Raw genomic sequence first — 12,086 nt, 5'->3', positions numbered from 1 at the left:
AACATGAAGGTGGCTGTCATTCCACAATTGACTATAAATATTGACCCATTTTCACTTGTCTATTTTACATATTCTGTATATATATTGTGAGTTTTTCTGTATTGATGTTATTGGTTATGTATATTTATGTTGGTTGGATCTTTCTTGGTTGTGGTTCCCTTTCTTTCTTGAGAACAATGGTGATGAGGCAAAACAATTTCCCTCTGGGATTAATAAAGTTTTTTGAATCTTGAATCAATCAGAGGCTTTGGAATATCTTCTCTGCCTATATAGAGGGCATCGTGTGACCTGTGAGTGTAAGTCGTCTGTGTTGTGAGACATTCAGGGTATGAAAGGTGGAGAACTACAGACCGCTCTCTCTTCTTCCATTTCTGGCCAAGACCCTGGAACGTGCAGCCTTCAATCAACTCTCTGACTTTCTTTCCCGGAAAAACCTCCTTGATGTCAATCAGTCTGGCTTCAAGAGTGGTCACTCCACAGAAACAGCACTTCTGACTGTTGTGGAATCTCTACGGGTGGCAAAAGCTGCAGGTAAATCTTCTGTCCTTTATTCTATTAGACCTATCTGCAGCCTTTGACATCCATCAGATCCTTATGACTGCACTCTCTGGCTTCGGTCATACTTGTCCAAACGAACCTTCAAGGTATCTGGGCAGGGGCGTGATTCCAACTCTCATAACCTTTCCACAATGCAGCAGCACGCCTCATTTTCAATCAACCAAAAAGGTCTCATGTAACACCGCTCTTCAGATCTTTGCATTGGCTTCCTGTGGCTGCAAGGATCAAGTAAAAGCTCTGTCTCTTGCCTACAGAGTGGTCAACTCCACAGCTCCAACTTACCTCCACTCAATCATTCAGGTCTGCATCTCCTTCCGTCCACTGCGCTCGGCCAGTGAACGACGTCTGGTGGTACCAGCACCACACAGTCGACACCAAGGAAAACTGTTCAACTCAGTGATCCCGCGATGGTGGAATGAGCTGCCTATCTCTGCACGCTCAGCCACCTCACTTTCAATATTTAAAAAACTGGTGAAAACAGAACTCTTCCACATCTTCCTTTGCACTTAAAAAAAAAAAAAACTTTTCTGCTCTCTTGTATTTACATCTCTTGAAACAGAAACTCTTTTTTTAAAGCACTTTGCTTTGATGTTTGTTCTCCTTGACTTAGATTTTGTTTGCTTGCCTTGTTCTTCACTTGTAAGTTGCTTTGGATAAAAGCGTCTGATAAATGACTAAATGTAAATTTAAATGTAATTTAACATTTCAGCAAACACACGTGAAATAAAGGGCTGGGCACAACAAGTACTTTCTTCTGGCACCAGGACTGAATGGGCTTATTGTCACTGAAATTAAAATAACCATTCATCCACATTCAAAACCATAACTCTCTGTCTGGTTGCCACAACATACTGTATTACGACTGAACTGTAGTAAATGTTTATCTTACTTTATTTATAACAGTGTGTGTCAGTCAACACAGTATTCATGTTTATTGCTAGAAGGTTATATTATGTAAAGTGGTTGTAATTTTTTTTCAGCTCAGTATAATCATAATTTATTCACGTAGCCTGTCAAACACAGGATCCCATCACTGCTTCACCGGTTTCTCAGCACTTCTGACGTCAGCAAAGCACAACAAGTTGCTAACCCGGCAACCTATGAAAGGCTCCTCACATCGTTCATCATTTTCATGCTAAAACCTGTGCAGATCATAGTGAGCAGCAAGTTTGAAAATGTGTGAGAAAAGAGGTAGAGCTTCCACTTCTCATCCCCCATCATCTGTATTTTCACAAGCATTTAAAGTTCTTCCCTCTTTTGAGAATATGCAGGGTTTGACAGGTTCAAACTTTGAACCTTCTAGCTGTTGAACAGTGCTAATCAGTGCACCACCATAGGACCTTCAGGATTACTTCCTCTACTTTTTTTGGACACAAAACTGACAGTAAGTGGGTGCACCTGAAATGTTGGTTAAACACTATATAAAAGATAGAACCAGAAAGTTGGTCTCTAAAATATTTGTGTAATTTTTTAACCATTCTTTATTGTTGTCACTTTCAAATAACGTTGGGGGGCAACTGTAGCAACTGTATCAAAAGTCAAAGAGCTCAGGTTTTGTCTCCTTTTCCCAGTGTTTTGTGTTTTAGGTCTTAATCACCAGGAGGTTTAAATGTTGTTGCAAACAGCATTCAAAGTTTGTGAATGCAGCTAACTAGCATACCATGGGACTTTTGTTTCTGTATTGTTATATCCCAATGTTAATGTCCAAGATGACAAGGTCGGCAAGGCCGACCCGCTTCCTTTAGAAAGTCCAGAACTATACACACGCACAGATGGAGACAGTGTTTCTGGTGTGCAGCAGTTTAGATTACTGCTGACAACACACTGTCTCAACCTATTAACACACACCCAACACACACACACACACACACACATACCTTCATGTAGCATAAGTATTTGTGAGAAAGGTGCAGACAGTCAGCTTATTCAAAAAAAAAAAAAAAAACAGAACTCACAGCTTTGTTTAATAGTGAAAGTATTTTTTTTCCATATGCACAATGCTAAGAGAACTGAAGTGATTCAAACCAAACAGCTATGCAGCCTTAAGAAAAACACTTTCAGTAAGGCTAATTGGAAAAAAAGGCTTTAATTTGCTAGAGAGCATAAAGTTTGGACTCAAGATTTACCCTGTTCCCGATCTGATGCACGGGTGAAGTGATGCACCCATTATGCCTAGTGGCTACTGTACAAGCCTGTGGGGGAGATGCTATGACCGGGGGTTATGTGCCCAAAGAATGAGGTCAGCTGACTACCTGAATATACTGAACAAATAGGTTTTTGGATTTTTCCTCCCTGGTGTCACGGGCATTAATTCCAAGCTGACAATGCAAACAGGATTCAGCTGGCTCAAACTGTAAAAGAGTGGTTCAGGGAGCATGACACATCATTTTCACACATGGATTGGCCAACACAGTGTCCACACTTTTGAACATTTTAGTGTCAAGATGTTTACATATTAATGTCAGCAAAATAATCCTGAAGCTTGCTGCATTTCTGTATGAAAGGCACTAATGGTTTCAAGAAGGCTGATGGAAGGGGACACCTTTGTCACACCTCTGTACTGTCTCATGTGTGGTCTAATGCAGATCTCAGCCTCTGTGATCAGCAGGACAGTAGAGACCTTTGCTTTGTTTCAAATTGGAAACACAATGGAAGCTCTGAGGATGAAGACTTCAATAACAACAGACACACGGTCTTGCCCTTTTCCCTGGCTCTACTCTACTGTGTGATGTCAGGTCTGACCTCAGTGCAAATCTGAAAATGCTGTTTTTCCTAACGGAACCACAGCCAATAATTATTTTATCATCATTATTTTTTTTGTCTGTGTTCCTCATACAGTTAATTTTTGGGTTCTAATAATTTCCCCTGTTTAAGTCACTTATGGTGTGGAAAAAGAAAGGCATCAGAAAAGGCAAATCACATCAGAAATACATCACAAATACTACATTTACATTTAGTTATTAGGCTTTTATCGAAAGTGACTTAAAAGTCACTACAAAGTCAGCAAAATACCTAAGCCAAGTAGAAGACCTTCAAAGTAAAGTGCTCTGGGAAGAGCTGCTTCAGTTTCATGAGGTATAAGTGCAAGTAATATTTTTAATACAGATTTTAAGTGCAGAGAAAGATTTAAGTGCAGAGAAAGGTTTGGAAGAGTTCAGTTTTTTCAGTACAGTTTTCAGCAATTTTTTGAAAATTGAGAGAATCTGAAATTAGTTATCAGGCTTTAAATGGAACTCTCACTAAAGAAATCTGGCTAAGGTCTCTGCACCTATGTTCAGTGTGATTGTGGCCGACATGTTGTGGCCAAGCTGGAAGGCCAATGAGAATATGTGTAGTGAGTTACCACAAGTTTTGGGGACTTAAACAGACAATGAGACTTCACTGAGGTACAGCAGCCTGCAGAACAGCTTCTGTAATAATGATTTGTGTCAGAAAAAACAAAACACTGCAACCTGTTTGCATATTAAAGACCATTTTCTAAACATCTTTGAAACAGTTGTCATGGTAACACAATAATAGCTGTTCACTTACAGGAAGTACCTAGCACATCGAGGGCAACACCACTCATTCAGGTTGTAAATGGTTTCTGGGTAGTGTACCTATTTTAGGTTCTATTGTTAAACAGCAGCTCTGTAGTAATCTTTCTGTTGTCACAAAAACACTGCTGAGTCACTGAGGACTTGGTTTATGTTTGTGTGCAGTCAGTGAAGAGGTTCCTGTTAATGTCAGGATCTGTCTGTACTGGTGGTTCTTTTTTAACTGAGCATGGTTATAATGGTAACACAGTTATAAAACTTACCTAATATGACACTGAAAACAAAAGCAAAGAGACAAGAATAGCAGTACAACAGAACTACAGCACTTCTATACTGGCAGTAATTTCACAGTTTGCAGTTTCCTGGTTTCCTTCATAAATTGGTCATGAAATGTGATCAGGTTTTGACCAAAATCCCAAATATCAACACACAATATTTGTAATAACCTTTAATACCTGGTTGAAACACATTTGGCAGTAATAACCTCAACCTTATTCTCGCTAAATGAAAAGTGAACCCACAGCTGGCCACTTTTACATACAGTAAAGTTCTCCGATACTGTTCTGCATTTAATCTGTTAAGTAATGTATGTAAATATTATCACAGAAATGATAAATGATCTGCATTTATATAGCGCTTTTGTACCTAATTGGTACTCAAAGCGCTTTACATTGCATCTCATTCACCCATTCACACACACACACACACCGATGGCAGAGCTGCTATGCAGCTGATCTGACTCAACTTGGGGTTCAGTATCTTGTCCAAGGACACGTTGGCATGTGACATGGAGACCGGGAATAGAACCACCAATCCAATGATTGGCAGACTCTACCGATTGAGCCACAGCCACCCCAATGTACTTGGGGACAGAAATGTACTGAAAAACTCATTGAGTCTCAACGCAGAAAACTATTTTGGCTGTGACTGTTAGCTTATTATTACTGATGCATTCATGTAAAAGCAGGATTTCACCATTGTTGTAGGTGTTGATATGGATCTTTGCAACAGTCTGCAGTAGCAAGGACTGATCCTGTGTGAATGTTTCACTTACACATTCAGTAACTCATTTCAGCTAGGATATGGCAAATTTGTCTAAGACAGCATTTTATGACTCACATTTAAACATTCACATGCTTTTGTATGTTTTTGACTGAAGTAAACTGGACACATAATTAGGACAAAGAGAGATGTTTGTATGTGTAAAGTGCCTAGAGATAACTTCTGTTGAATTGGCGCTATACAAATAAAACTGAATTGAATTGAATGTGTCTGATATTTTTGCAGGCACCTTGCGTCCATATTTTTTGCATCCTTGAATACAACCTCTTACTTGTTTTTAGGATGTCCAAAGTATGTTTTTCATGTCTATCAACTCCAGCAAAAAAACTGCCTGGATCTTTAGTCAATCAATGCATTTTCATGTTTGCTTATGTCTTTTCATTTACACACATTTTTCTATAATAGTTTAATAAATAATGGAAGATTACAGATTGTCCTGTTGTTGATATAGGTTGGGTGCTATATGAAAGCATTAATCTCTTTGTACATTTAATAACGTCTTCCACCAGTCCTTTAGTTTAATTGTGTCAAAAATTTTCTATACCTCTTTATAATAGCTTTTAAATTTTTTAAGAAATAAAGAATAAACTAAAATATATGCCAAGAAGTTTTAGTTCACACTACATTTTTGTAACAATTCTCTTTGTGGTTGTTGGTGAGTATATATGCACACATCAGACTTGTATGCAACATGTATACACGTAGACTCCAGGAGAGCCATGTCAACAATAGAATAAATACTAATGCTGAACAGTAGCAGAATAAGGTCATGCACAGCTATACAGCCAAAATGAAAACTAACAACTCCAGTGTTGGCATCTGAGAAAAGCATCTTGCATGACAGGACAGAAAGGTGCTGGAAATAGATAACTGATGCTGTGACGTTTATGATTCCTATGAAAACTGGAAGCTGTGGGTTTCAAAATAACAAAATAGTTGACTGGGGTACAAGATACCCAGTCGCAAATATTTTCCTAACATAGCCATTCCAGTGCTGTTGTCCACGCTGCAACAACATAGAATTTAAAACGAGCAGTTTTACGCTACAAAAGCGATTGATGGTCAAGCTGCATGTTTCAACCTAATCTTTTTCTGTTAGGTGTTATGTGGGAGAAATAAATAAGAGAAGGTTTGTAAGGTTCTGCAATATAGTCTGCAGCCAACATGAAGAAGAATTGTAATAAAATCGTCAATGCGGCCTGAATAATAATCAGTATGTTATATTTTTGCCATATTGGCCAGGGCCTGAGACAGTGGACTGGTTAGCCAGTTGTCAGATAGATTTTTCAGCTTGCTTGTGTTTGCTCTGCACCAATATTTATGGTGCAAAGACTTACATAGGTCTCAAATAATCGTATGCTTTACACAGTACTATTAGAGCTTAGAGATTGCTTGGGGTCACTAAACCACTAGCCTTGTATATCATATCTCGACTATACTGCTTTTGTCTGCCTGATCTGACTTATACTGTGAATGCTTAGCCAGCTGGGTGACTGTGCTGTCTGTGCCATTGGTCAACTGGGTACATACTAACTGTCTGAATGTCTGACTTCCTGGCAAATGAACTAAAAACACTGACTTTACCTGGTTGGATGGCCACTGGCCTGACTTTCTGTCTGCTTGCCTGGCAATCAGGGAGGAATTGCATGTAATCCCACCAATCCCTAAAGCAGAAATGATGGCATCATCAAAACAGACATGCAATCGAACATTTCTGATAATCCACATAGCTCCCTGCTTGTAGTATCATGCACCATTGTCTTTTTTCTGCTTTATCACAATATCTATGCTTCCCACAGTCAGGAATACCATAGAAGCTGCACTGCAAATCATGTTGTGATCCAGTCATAAACTCAAGACATGGTCTGACACCAGGACTTTGTTTATTCTAGTGCTTTCCTATCAGGACTCCCAGTTCCTCAACATTTTGTATGTCACTATTTAGAACCGCAGAAATTTCCTCAAATTTCCTAAACTCATTAGCTGATCAGGCATGATTAGCCTCTGGAAGGATTGATAAATGCCCTGGTATATGGATGTTCCAGTCTGTGCTCTCATTATCTAATAAAGAGACTTACAGGAGAAAACTGGAACAGAGTCTTCAACATAACAACACCAGGGAGGTTGGCTACAAGTCCGGCAGCCAGGAGAATGTGGGGACTGTGGACCGAGCCAAAGAATTGAATAATTTTTTCAATCGATTCCAGGCTGATCCACTGAGCCCACTTCAGTTCACTATCCGCTCCTCAGTCCCTCCCCCACACGACTCAGCCACCACCCATCTCAGCTGAGCAGGTGAGAAGAGAGCTGAACAGGCTTCACCCCACAAAAGCGGCAGGTCCTGATGGAGTCAGCCCAAGGGTGCTGATAGCCTGTGCTCCTCAGCTATGTGGTGTTCTTCAACACATCTTCAACCTCAGCCTGCAACTGGAGAGAGTTCCTCTAGGGTGGAAAAAGTCGTGCCTGATTCCTGTGAATAAGACGCCACGTCCCAGAGTCTTCAATGACTTCAGACCCTTGGCTCTGACATCACACATTATGAAGGCTTTCGAGAGGCTAAGTCTGGAGTCCCTCCGACCTCTGGTCAAACCCTCAATTGACCCCCTCCAGTTTGCCTATCAACCCCATATTGCAGTGGATGATGCCATCATACATCTGCTCCATCGCACCTACATCCACCTGGACAAGCCTGGGGGCTTAGTGAGGATCATGTTTTTTGATTTCTTCAGTGCATTCAACACCATCCGGCCTACACTGCTGAGAGAGAAATAAAAAGTCCGCCTGCAGAACTGTGTGTCTGACACTGTGGTCTGTAGCACAGGTGCTCCACAGGGGACAGTTCTGTCATCTTCAGAAGTTCTCTGATGACTCTGCAGTTGTAGGATGTATTAAGGGTGGAGATGTCACAGAGTACCGTGGAGTGGTGGACAGTTTTGTTGACTGGTATGGACTCAATCATCTGCAACTCAACATCAATAAAACAAAGGAGCTGGTGATGGACTTCAGGAAATCTTGGAGTCCTGTCATCCCTCTCTCTATACAGGGGGAGGAGGTGGAGGTCGTGTCCAAGTACAAATACCTGGGAGTGTACCTGGACAAGAAACTGGACTGGACAAAGAACTCAGCAGCACTGTACACAAAGGCTCAGAGCCGGCTGTACTTTCTGAGGAGACTCAGGTCCTTCAACGTCTGCAGCACCATGCTGCGGATGTTTTATGAGTCTGTGGTGGCCAGTGTCATCTTCTATGCTGTGGTCTGCTGGGGCGGCAGCATGAAGGTGGCAGACACTAACAGGCTAAACAAACTGATTAGGAGGGCTGGCTCTGTCTGGGGGTGGAGCTGGACCCTCTACATGTTGTGGCTGAGAGGAGGATGCTGTCCAAACTCCTCTCAGTCCTGGACAATCCCTCCCACCCACTGCACAGTTTGTTTGCTGGACAAAGGAGCACATTCAGCCAAAGACTTATTAACATTAAGTCCACAGAGAACCACAGAAGATCCTTTCTACCTGTGGCAATCAATCTGTACAATTCCTCCCCCCTCTGTAAAGGGTGGGGGACCCAATTCCATTTGTCTATTTTACATATTCTGTATATATATTGAGCTTTTCTGTATTGATGTTATTGGTTATGTGTATTTATGTTAATGGTGTTGGATCTTTCCTGGTTGTGGTTCCTTTTCTTTCTGTCTGAGAACAACGGTAATGAGGTAAAACAATTTCCCTCTGGGATTAATAAAGTTTTTTGAATCTTGAATTGAATCTAGAAATTGGCCACTTTGGTCATTTCAGTCTTAGCCTGACAAACACAGCTCTTCAATATCATCCTTCACTTACGTATCAGTTTATCAGGTATCATCATACTTCCATTCATCTGTTACTGCATCAGTCTCCTGTTAGCTAGGAGAGGTCATATATTTTAATGTTGGCTCTAGATTGTACAGACAGGTCAGATCACAGATGTGTCAAAACATAAATAAATTCAACTTCCATATAAAAAGCAAGTTGCTAGGAACAGGATTACATGTGTAAGGGTAGACACTGTAGTGTACAGAAGATTATGGATCAGACCATGTATTTCTGTCCAAACCTGACCGGGGCCCCACAGTGTGGTGGCTATGCTAGAGTGAAACCTGGCAAGCACAAGTCTACAGCTAACACAATGGGTTGTACTTTGTACAACATTGGAGAGTGCTCATAAAACTATGTTTTTAACTGTCTTAATGCATCTGTGAAAACTTCCAGTACAGTTATAGCTTTAGTTTATTAGAGGGGGTTACTTTCCCTTCCACTTCCTGTTTCTTGAATACTAAATTATGAAAAGTTGTTTTGCTGAATTAATCACCCATAAAACAACAGAAGTTATAATTCAGAAGTTAAGAAATTCTATAACTCAAAACATGTTGATGAGACTAAATTTAACCCAACAACTGAAAATGCTACTGTATTTGGAGGATGAGATTATTGATGATTTTAGATGAACAGTACCTTTTAAAATATGATTGTGATTTGCTGATCAAAAAGCCATTGTTTATTTTACTCTGGCAGTAGTACTGCAGGTTTTAATACGAGCTGGGGACTTGCTATAGGCCATCTCCCTTTCTCTCTCAATATTTATTTATCTAGTTCCCAGTATCAAAATAATAATACTGAAATATGTAATTTAAGAACGTTTATGATAAATGAGATAGATGATCGAGAGAAAAACAATCAGCAACAATTATGATAATTACTTGTGCAGCTCCACTTTTGCTTCGATGGACACAACTCTTCCACTACTCACAGAGTTCTCAAGGGCACTGTTAAATATGGGTAGGTTGTTAATGGCTATTCTGCTCTACTACCTCTGCTCTACTACAGTACAAAATATACAGCGCTAATGCTACAGAGAGAAGCATTAAATAATATGTATTTCTAATAACAGGTATATCATGTGTGATCAGAATTTTTTATTTTCAATTTTCTAACCCATGCGTAGTCATACGTCATGGTAAAAGATAAACAAACCTCAAGAAGATCTGTTGATTCAGTACAGTGTAACACAGGCAGAAACCGAGACGGAGGGTAAAAACAGGGCTGCAGGCGGGCAGAGGCAGAAAGACAGAAAATAGCTAAAAGTCACCAGTAAACACAACAAGATCATCAACATCTCTTCAAACCTGTAGGATGCAACAGTGGGTCCACCAAACCTCAGCACTCGATCATGTAGCGCCACTGACGCCTGAAGACGAGCAAGTGCAACTAATGCTGCAATGTTTACTCAAACTTTAGTGCTACTTCTACTGCACAGGACATTTAAGGGGAGAATTAAGATATTCACACATAGACATACATGCAGCACATAAATACAGCACGCCTGACTAGTTATGAATGAACCTGCATCGTATTTAACATTGTCAAACCCAGCATGTTGTAATTTCAAACTAGGCCGAAGACAGAAAACATCCGAGAGAAAAAGACAAGACCACAGACAGAACAATGTGTACTAATCCATACAGAGACAGAGGATGCAGTGTGACTGTGGCTGTGTGTGTGTGTGTGTGTGTGTGTGTGTGTGTGTGTGTAGTGCATATTACTGTATAATGGCAGGCTTAGTCCCTATAGAACATAACAGACTGTTCTTAAAATTCATGCATAGGCTCTGTAACATCAGAAAAACAGACCTTTACATAACATGGCCTGTTAGCTGTGCACCTGCCTGAAAAAGAAGAATAACACCACTGTAGTAAATACTGTTTGGTGTAAGTGTATTCAATCCTTTAGAAATCACACTGTCACTCTAATGTCATGTCAGAAATCTAATGTGAGAAAGGTAAATGAAGAAAATAGATGCAGCACTATAGGAGCACTATGACGTAGGAATATTATAGGAATATTTTAGGAGTATATACACTGTAGTGGTTTTTCAGCAGGAGGTGTGTGTGTGTGTGTGTGTGTGGAAGGTTTTTTTTTTTTGGGGGGGGGGGGCTACCATCCAGACTGCGGCACCACCATAAAACAAAAGACCCTCGAAACACCACCATCCGCTGCTACCATCCTCTACTACCATCCTCTGCTGCGCCGCCCGGACGCTCAGCACAGACAGGCCCACATCCGCACAGCGCGAGCCCCCCGACGACAATAACGACACGAACGTGACACAAATGTCATCAATCTGTAACACAACGCGAGGACCCGGGAAACAACGACTGCCCCCGCGATGACACAACATAAATCAAAGATTAAAAGCATCAAATAAAATGTCGTCGTCTACTCACCGTTGCCGAGGTGTCCGCTGACTGGAGCGTGTACCTCAAGTGCCTGGTGTGTGTGTTAGTGTGTGTGTTTGTGTGTGTGATGGTATATCTGTGTGTGTTGCGCTGAACGTCCTCTCCACGTCAGACACACGCACCGCCCCCTTCCACTGCGCCTCAGCCAATCAGAAGCCGGGAGCCTCTCTCCTCCGACTCTGCAGACAGGCCTGGTGAGGCCTTCACGTGCTGCTGTAAACCTAAGTCCCTTTAGTTTAATTTCTACACAGGGAAACTAGGCACATCTCAGGAAGACTTAGACATTTGGAAATATATATATTTTTTTTTTTGAATAAACATTGAATAATAATTGATTAACAATTGAACAATCAAGTGTGCAAAATAGTGAAGTCTGGATGCTTTGTGAAGCTACTGTACAAAACACTGCAACATGTAATGATACATTAAAAGTAACAACTCTGCAACTATGTAATACGGGTCCTTACATTAAAAAACGTTCCTTCCTTTTTCCTGCCTTGTCTAGTTTTCCTGCTGGGAATGTCATTTTGACTAGACACAGCTGAGGATTGTGTTTGGCAGGAAGTTCTGTCTTAATATTAGACACTATGTGGATGCATTTAGATGCAATGTTTAAGATCATGGTTACTGTATACATTGTTGTACCTACCTGATGCAGTTCTC

General features: G+C 40.7%; 1 protein-coding gene across 2 annotated transcripts in view; it reads right to left on the bottom strand.

Annotated features, from left to right (window-relative positions):
* map4l (microtubule associated protein 4 like) overlaps positions 1–11,489 on the bottom strand; it is an 85,507-nt gene extending 74,018 nt beyond the window's left edge. The window contains exons 1-2 of one of the 2 annotated variants that reach the window (XM_026374946.1): positions 11,412–11,450; positions 6,741–6,820 (exon numbers count right to left, since the gene is read on the bottom strand). The gene's annotated coding sequence lies outside the window, so the exon portion shown is untranslated. Of the gene's footprint in view, positions 1–6,740; positions 6,821–11,411 lie in introns of both variants that reach the window. The other variant, XM_026374947.1, reaches the window with a different exon arrangement.
* Positions 11,490–12,086: the final 597 nt, after the last annotated feature.

The sequence above is a fragment of the Anabas testudineus genome, chromosome 17, assembly GCF_900324465.2.
Source record: "Anabas testudineus chromosome 17, fAnaTes1.2, whole genome shotgun sequence".
NCBI classification, from domain to species: domain Eukaryota; kingdom Metazoa; phylum Chordata; class Actinopteri; order Anabantiformes; family Anabantidae; genus Anabas; species Anabas testudineus.
This window is presented reverse-complemented; position numbering and strand designations above follow the sequence as displayed.